Here is a 9395-nt window from a genome sequence, read left to right on the forward strand (position 1 = left end):
CAGTGTGTGCCAAACAAACACCCTTGCACAGAGAGACAGCAAAGACAGGCTTTACCCCGAAACAATATTTGAAAAGGAAACACAGGTAAAACAAACTTCAATGTTGCTTATTTCTTAGCTAAAGAAATTATGAAAAGCGCTGCTTTTTTCCAAAAGGCCACTGCAGATTTCCAAGAGGCCGCACACCAGGTCTGAGGCAGAGCTGTGAACAGAAAACTTCTGAGCCACAGTTCAGTGCATTCAGCACAGTTCATCCTTCCTTTCCAGATGACTACCATGTAGGAACATATTATTCAAAGCTGCTGACAAGTCTGACTAGCTGTTTTTCTAACAAATGAAGGAGTGGCAGTTGGCAAAAGGTGATAATAGTACTGGGCAGCAGAGATTGTAACTGCCTGTGCCATACACTGTATTGAACATTTTATCTTTAAATGCTTCCTTAGAGAAGCACAAACAAGAATACAAAGGAAGTGGAAATCTGACACCTGCTTATAATTTATAATACTCATTATATTTTTGGGACAGCCATCCTTGGCAAGGTAAGTTATTTTATTTATAGGTAGGAGCTGCTCATGATTTGCATGGTAATGCATTCACATCTGCAAAGCCTATAAATTAGCCTCCAGCTCATTACAGCAATGCCATTGTCCTACTTGCCAGTATGTAATCTGATCCCAAATGTTTCAGATGTCCACAAAATAAAACCAGCCTGAGGGAAGAGCTTCACCATTGAAGTATTAGCACACCAAAAAAACCTTCCTCCCCCGCAAAAAGAAAAAAAAAAAAGAAAAAAAAAAAGAAAAAGAAAATGACTGGATGGGAGAAAACTGCTAAGTATTTCAAAAAGATGAGCCCCAAAGCCTAACATGCAGGAAACTGGAAACATGTTGCCATATTTTAAGGTGCTTATGCCAGTTTGGCCAAAAGAATGAATTTATTGTGGTTTTTTAAAGGATTCCAAATAAAAGCATCTTCGTAGAAGATTAAGTCACTTACTTGGCTGTGCATTCTGATTTTATCCTAATGTGTCATACTTGTATTATTATTACTATTTCAAGTCTGGTTGTGCACAGCTATCTGAAACAGATGCTGGTGTCCTTTATTTTGGTGAACCTTATAAAGACAGTCCCTACTTCCAGGTAGTCAAGAGTTTACAATTATGTCAAGATTTTGCCCCTTCATTAAGCTGGCAAAAAGATGAAACAGTATAGACAAAGGAGGCTCGTGGAGCACATATCCCCTTCCATCCAGATATGCAGATGCCTCCTATGTTAATTCACTTTGTCAAAGGTCATTGGATGGTAAAATATTGCTGGTACCCCAAGTTCAGCTTCTGAAATATCTCAGGCTCAACTTTGCTATGGTGGATATGAAGAAGAGGGCTCTCCACTAAACTTGGATAAATGCTGGTTCACTATTGTATCTTCCATCTGGCACATGAACATACCCATCCTTAAAAAAGAGAAAACTGAAACCCTAAAGTCACAAGCCCTGCCTACATCATTATAAAGGTCTTTAACAGGGTGGCAAAGCTGCTGTCAGCAAGCTCTAACCCACTGCCCAGACTTGCTTCTGCATTACCCTACTGCTTACCTCCTCTGGCTTTTTCATCTCTTCCTTCCAACCTCTCCACCTACTCTTCCTTGGCTGTAGAGTCCTTGAAAACCTCTCTTGTTTGCTGGCCTACTCTTTTAGGTAAATGACTGCAAATGAGAAGAAGGCCTGAAATAAGGGAGCTTCAACAAAAGCTTCAGAGTGGGAGGGGGCAAGGCACAGGTCATTGCACAAGTGTGATGTTGGATTCAGGATCCTGATGTGCCTGCATGCAGGATGTGTACCAGTATCTTAAATTTCTGTATTGAATTCTGGTTGATAATAATAACTGGTTATTTATTTATTTACTGTAGCTCTCTTGTTTGTCTCAGTAGGTGGGAGAGCAGCAGAAAAACAGGGCTCTGCATGAGTCATAACCCAGAAAAAGCTCTGCTGAGAATACAGCTCACACTCTTCTGCAGTGTAGCCCAGGTGATAAGCATCAGTGTTGCTGTTCTCTCCATGTTGTGGGTCTCATATTGCCATGAATGATACTACTCACTGTGATGTAGTCTAATATTCACTGCGATGTATTCAAATGGAGCTGTAGGGACAGATATTTAGGGGTGTCCCCACTTCATTTTCTTCTTTTCCTAACATGAGAAAAAGAAAATGCAGCATAAAGGAAAAGAAATACTTGTTTAGAACAAACATAGAAACATAAAAATAAAAGGTGCTACTTCTAAATTCAGGATTTTGACCTCGCTTCTGTTCAGTTGTACTTTTGATCTTGCAAAGAATTGCACAAGGCTAGATCCAGCTATGGGCCCAGAGAGGGTTTATACATCTCTGCTGCATATCCCACTGCATGAGTGGGCAGTGCCCATGTATGAGCCACAGCCTTGCCACCCCTGCAACCAGCAGCTAGCTGGCAGGTCTTTCTTTTAAATATAGAACAGTCCTAGTGAACTCTGTGGGACCTTTCTAGCAAAGAGGTGGGCACAGACTGAGGGAACAAGAAGGTCTGGTGTTCTCCCTGAAATCTGCAGTTCCAGCACATGTTTAAAGGCAGCCTTCCTGCTCACAGTGGGAGTCAGGCTGCTCAGTGCTGAGTCTGGAATGAACTTCTCACAGAGGGTCCCTGGAGTGGTCACTGCTGGATGTGGATGACTGCACATATCCAGGGTGGTCTGAACGTGCCAAGCTGGGGATGGCAGCAAGCACTGATCTGGGTACCTCTCATCCTCACATCTGTCTCACCCAGAAACTGAAGATCATTTGGGGCTGCTGAAGTGCCAACCATATGCAGTCCTGCATGTCCCACAGGGAGTGAGCAAGCTCTGGCTGTCCTTGGAGCTGCCCTCTTAGGCTGAATTTCTGCACTGGTCATTCATTTCACATGCTGGCCTCCTCCTGGCCTTCATCAGACTGTACAAACAGACTGTGAGTAGTTTATCAATGCTTCCCATGTCCAATGTGCTTCTATTCTCAGGAGAATGGAGTACGGGATACACTTGGAGTTGCTGTTTAGATACTGCACTAAGAAGTATAGTGCCTGTGGCTGCACAGGGCTGATTCCTGTCCCATTTCTAATTGCATTCACTCTCTAAACATGGCATAATCTCCTTTACAATAGTGTGTGTGGGAGAAAAAATCTTAATAGCATTTTCATTCAGACCTCCTGTGATAAAGACTCCTTTTCTTTTTCTTCTGCCTATTGTGCTTTAAACTTTTATTGAACCTATATTTTGTACCTAGTTTCTTCATGCTTTGTACTACTGAGATCCAAGTAATTATTTCTTCACAAATGGTAGCAAAAGAAGCCTGCAAAAACTAGAAAGAGGCACGCTGTAAAGCGAGTTTAAAAACATACATTTTCCTCTGTGTGTATTTAGCAGTTTCCGTCTTTGCCATATGTTCTTTTCCTCATCATTTTGCCTTTTAGATTGTTCTTTACCACTTGCCTGTTTTCTTGCTTGTGCAACAGAAGGGGAATTGATCTTTCATTTGTTTCACAAATATTCCTTATTGTCCCAGGTTTTATAACCCCATCTGTTATTGAGTGATCAATTAAAGTCTCTTGTGGTCTCACTTTTCCAACAGATCATGCTTATACCAGAGACTATATTTCACTGTAATTGCTATCTACTGTATGATGTGTAAATGAGAGAGAGGAGCAAAAAGACAAGGGTATTTTTCCCCTGCCTCCCATTCCTCTCTTTCTATGTAAGCACATATCTTCAGTGCTTACTTTTTATCAATTACAGCATTTAAACTAAATCCCTCATCTCCACTCTTTTCTACATGGGTGCAATGTTTGTACCTCAGTATTTGCTACTGCAGGCACAAAAGCTTTGAGCTTTTGAACTTACAAAATAAGCTCACCAACACTTGAGGAAAACAGGTAGATGCTGTCACACTTCCTATGCAATCATACCCAAATCTGGTCAAGTAGTATTTCCCTGTTCTCTCTCTTCCATCTCCCAGCCATTTCTTACTGCTCTCAATACTTACTCTTGGTCATGTATGTGTTAACTCTGTGTTAACACAGTAGTTTTAAAATTACTTCGTCTCCCATATTTTTAGGCGTATACAACACCATGTTCTGCACAATCCTGTTTCATCTTCCTGCACTCAACTCAGTCTGTCACAGCAAGGAGCTTAAGAAAGACATGCTTTTAAAATTAGAGGTACAGCATGTTTTCTGCAAGGGGAAGCTAAACCCCACAAGTGTGATCAACCTGGTGTGAAGAAGGTGAGTTGTCTGTAGCAGGACGAATAGATGGAAGTTTCTACTCTCTGTCCAGGACAATGGCAGAGAAAACTGAGAATTTATAACTATTTATATGGTTATGCTTTTCTTAATAATAGAACAAAGTGGGTCATCGCCAGGGAGAAACACGGAAGCAGCTCCTGGTGGAACAAGGCTTGGGAGAAATTGCGTCAGAAGCAGCACCCCTGATTTGCCCCTGAAAATAATGACTCAAAGTACTGACGTTCATGCATGCTGTGTTAATCCACTCTCATGTCCACATGTGCTGCTAATTTAGAGTTGTGATCCCTCATCTGAGTATGTGTTTAAAGACCAGACTCTATCTCCGAAATCAGGCCTCAGTGAACAGAGCTATTGGGTGAGTCATTTATAAAAGCTAAGCAGAGACTTTAATGTGGAGCTGTTCAATCAAAGGTACTCTGTCTTCTTCTGGACATGCAGGTGGTGATTACGTTTATCCAAAAAGCTCTTGATGTCACTCCTGGGAACCAAGATGCTGTTTCACAAGAGCTAACTGTGCTGAGGCTGGAAAGCACAAAAATGGTGATTCTACAATGTCGTGTGGGCAGCTCTGAGATGCATGTGGCTTTTACGGAGAAGAAGGAGGAATAGAGACAGGAAATACAGATTGATGCAAAAAAATGCAAATGTTGGTGGAAAGAAAAACTGTATATCTATCACGCCAGTTTTTCCATGGGATTTTGGAATGAAAAACTCTCAGAAATAGGAAGTTAAATACATATATACACATATACACGTATACACATATACATACATACATACATACATACACACATACACATACATATATATATATAAAAATATACACATACATACACAGGTCTGTGTATTTGTGTGTGTGTGTGTACGCGTATAAATGTAAAATTTCAGGGCTAAGAATGGACAGCAGTATAGGGGCTCCTATCTCCCTAAATGAGCTCAAGCCCATGGATGGAAGGCCTTCCACTTGCACTGGAAGGCATACAGGTGCTAGCTCTGCCTTGCACACACCAGTGGTGCAGGTGTCTGGGTGGAAGCTAACTCCATGGCCTGGGTGACCCTTCATCATCAGTGGTGAGACAATCTTCACTGCAGCCTCAGTCTGAAATATCTGAGTGAGAGTAACTCCACTTTAGGTCCTTGGCCTGCAGTTTCAGGGGAGATAAGCACCTAAAAACCAGAGAGTCATAGAATCATTTTGGTTGGAAAAGACATGCATGAACATTAAGTCCATCCATTGACCCAGCACCGCCAAGTCAACCATCAAACCATTTCCCCAAATGCCATATTTACATACCTTTTAAATACCTCCATGGCTGGTGACTCAACCATTTTCCTGGGCATCGTGTTCTCGTGATTGACAACCCTTTCCATAAAGAATTTTTTCCTAATAGCCAATCTAAACCTCCTCTGATGCAACTTGAGGGCTTTTCCTCTTGTTCTGTCACTTGATATCTGGGAGAAGAGGCTGACCCCTACCTGGCCACACTCTTCTTTCAGAGCAATAAGGTCACCCCTGACCCTCCTTTTCTCCAGCTAAACAGTCCCAGCTCCCTCAGCTGCTCCTCACAGGACTTGTGCTCCAAACCCTTCACCAACCTCACTGCCCTTCTTGTAATGAGGGGCCCAGAACTCAACATAGGATTTGAAGCGTGGCCTCACCAATGCTGAGTAGAAGGGGACAATCCCTGCCCTGGTCCTACTGGCCACATTATTCCTGATGTAGGCCAGGATGCCATTGGCCTTCTAGACCACCTATCTTGTTGCTAGAGGAGCAGAAATAAGCATGGCTGAAAGGGCCCCACCGGAGTCTCCTGAGGGTGGCCAAGCTGCTCAGGAGGCTCCGGAGTGCTGTGCAGAGTGTCCGAGGACACGAAAAGCCCCTCTGCAGGCAGGGGATCTTGGTGGGAGGCTGCCGTGCCTGGATCACATCCCCTATCCCAGCTTTCCCCAGGTGTCTCTGCCGCAGGACCCCATTCCTGATCCCAGCTTTCCCCAGGTGTCTCTGCCCCAGGATCCCATTCCCGATCCCAGCTTTCCCTGGGTGTCTCTGCCCCAGGATCCCATCCCGATCCCAGCTTTCCCTGGGTGTCTCTGCCCCAGGATCCCATCCCGATCCCAGCTTTCCCCAGCTGTCTCTGCCCCAGGATTCCATTCCCGATCCCAGCTTTCCCCAGGTGTCTCCTGCCCCCTGGCGGCAGAGGCGCTGCCGGCCCCGGCCCCGCCCCGCTGCCCCCAGACAGGCGCGGCGCTGTGTTTAAATAAAAAAATAAAACAATGTCCGCGCAGGAGAAATATTAGGTATGAAGGGGGTTTAAGTGAAGAAAGATTTCCAGTTTTTCATCTGATATTGCACAAATGTGACATTTTCCAAGACACATCTTCTCTTGATTTATCGGATGTGAATACAAAAGTCGGAAGAAACACAAGCATACTGCTCTGCAAGAATTAATAAATCTTTCCCGTTCTTGAATAAACCAAAGTTTATCTTAAAAGAAAACAAAGTTAAAAGCCAGCAAAACCCTATGGCCCCTCAAACATAAGTACACACTGTACCTTGGGTTTTCTTGGAGGGATGGTTCAAGTGAATAGCAACTTCAGGAAAAAAAGTTCGCACTGCACCAAGCTCCCATTCCTACAGGAATAGTTCCAGTGTTAGCCAGGCAATTGTTAGCATTTTGTAACATCACACATGAAGATCGCCAGTTTCCAACCTTGGAAAAGGGCTTATGAACAAAATCAAAATCAATAAGGAGATAAAGGATGACACAGTTCTTTATTTGATGATTTCTTTTTTTACATTTTGGACATGCAAATGAGAGGATGAGGCAAAGGAGGAAAAGCTGCAGCAACAATAGAACTTAGTTGTCTGGAGACCCTCATTATTCTGTGGGTATGATCCAAGTGAGCCTGAGGTCTTTAGAGAGCTTTGGGGTAAAATCCCTGCCACCTGGGGTTCTACCATTTCCTTCACTAGAAGCAGAATTCCACACAGTGCAACTTCAGGAAATAGAGAGATCTTTGCACAACCTAAGTGTAGAAAACGAGTTGGCAAGCACATGTGCACCTTTACCACTGTATGGCAACCACAAGCACTGTATGCACAGAAGGAAGACTCTTTAGTACCCTTTTATTTCTAAGATTTTAGGTCATCTCAGGCTGATGGAGTCACACAAGTTGTCCCTTGCAGGAATGAGAAAGGGTTAGTCACACCTCTGTAGGCTGAACTGTTGCCCTAGTATTTACACAAGGCTTTTGAAGTAGGCTCCACAGCACATCAATTGCAGAGAGCCAGCTTATTTCATCTATGCCAGCCCCAGAGCAGTCTGTAATGTAAGCTGAGTTCAGTTAAGGGCTACTAACAAGAGCTGGCCAGAAAAATTGCTTTCTTATAAATTCACATAATGGCAGCTTTTGAGCACACATGAGGAAATTGAAGTTAGATCTGGAAACACTGATGGAGTGGTTGTTGTGGGTTATACAAATTACACCCCATGCCTATCCTGTTTTATGGGTTGAGTGACTACCCTGTTTAGGTGATGTTAATTAGGTGGCTGTGATGCCTGAAGAGAAATTAAGTAGAATTGGGGCACTTGGACATGGAGGAAAGTGAGCATAAGACGCTGCTGAAGGACAACACCCATGAATCACAAAGGAATTGGATTTACAACAGATATTCAGTCTGTGGATGTATCTTTTCTGATTTATTTTTTTTATCTGAGAGGTAAACAGGCTGGAAAAAAATAGCCATGTAAAATGGATAAAGGAAAGTACCAAATCCCTGAGGGGACTGTGCAGAGCAGAGGGATGCCCTTGGCACTGTGCTACCCACTATGTGTCCCATTCTCCTCCCCTCACCCCAAATGCACTCTTGGCAACCAGCCTGCAGATTCCTGCTGGTGTATTTCAAAGCCCATGCAAGCCCAGCCATACCTGTCTGGGCTGGAGCTGATCCCTGACCTTCTCCCTGTGCTACTTGGTTTTCTCTGATAGCTAGGTGAATGATTGCCAGCACCAGTAAATGATTTACTACATGTAAAGCACTGCCTGCTAGCGAGGCATATCCCTTGTTACACTCCAGAGAAAAAATATTTCTATAGGCCTACAAAAATTATGAAATTAATTTATTATTTGCATAATAAATAAATAAAGGTAAGGGTAGTGGTGGTGAAAGAAGCTTATGATGCATTTTAACATGGCCAAAGATAAAACTGTGGAAAGTGTTCTTATTTTTATTAGTATAGAACACGTAGCTGTGCTCACAGCTGAAGATAATGTACATTTGTCAGTGCAGCTTGATCCAGAATGCCCAGTTACGTTCAGGCTGGTTTGGTGTTTAGGAAAGCAAACCTCCTGTTTGATTTGTTATGTATTAGGGCATCTTTTCCTCATAATCACAGCACTACTTGTTTTTCATGCGTGTATTATTGCAGCCCCACAGAGCTGACTCCTACCATCTGGTCTCTGGAAGATGTGGGCTATACAGCCCAGAGGTGAGAAAAGCTGCATATGTTGCTGGAGCTGCCTGTTTTGCTGCAGGAGGCACTGGTTTGTTAGTTTGCTAGATCTCTTTGCTAATAAATCCGAGTGTCATTGGGACTGAAGGCAGACAACTTCATTGACTGTGTCATAGGCCTTCACTCATACAGAATGGAATCTTTGGTGTATTATCTTTTAACTTCAGCTGGATTTCCTAGTTGTTGAAAAGGCAAGGATTTAAAGAGAAAAGAGAAGATGGCATTTCTTTCTTCATGGCGTCACTAGGAGTAGGAGGATAGGCCAGAGGCAACACAAGCCACTAATGCCAGAGGCAGGTTTGGAGCCTGCCCTCAGAGCTTCTCATCACACCACTGTAGCATCTGGGCACTGAGGCACTCCAGGAGTAGGACAGCCTTGGGAAAACAAGTAATGCAATTACTAAAAATTGGAGCCAGCTCTATACTCCTGCCTGAACTGGGGGAACTCTCTTACTTTTGACCTTATAAGGAAGACAGCACTTTCCTAAGCGGTACATTTCATCAATGGATGAAATTTACTCTCACTTCTCTTCCAACAGCACTCAATTTCTGAAGAAAATACTCTCTGCAGA

The sequence above is a fragment of the Fringilla coelebs genome (assembly GCF_963513975.1).
Source record: "Fringilla coelebs genome assembly, chromosome: 3".
Lineage (NCBI taxonomy): Eukaryota > Metazoa > Chordata > Aves > Passeriformes > Fringillidae > Fringilla > Fringilla coelebs.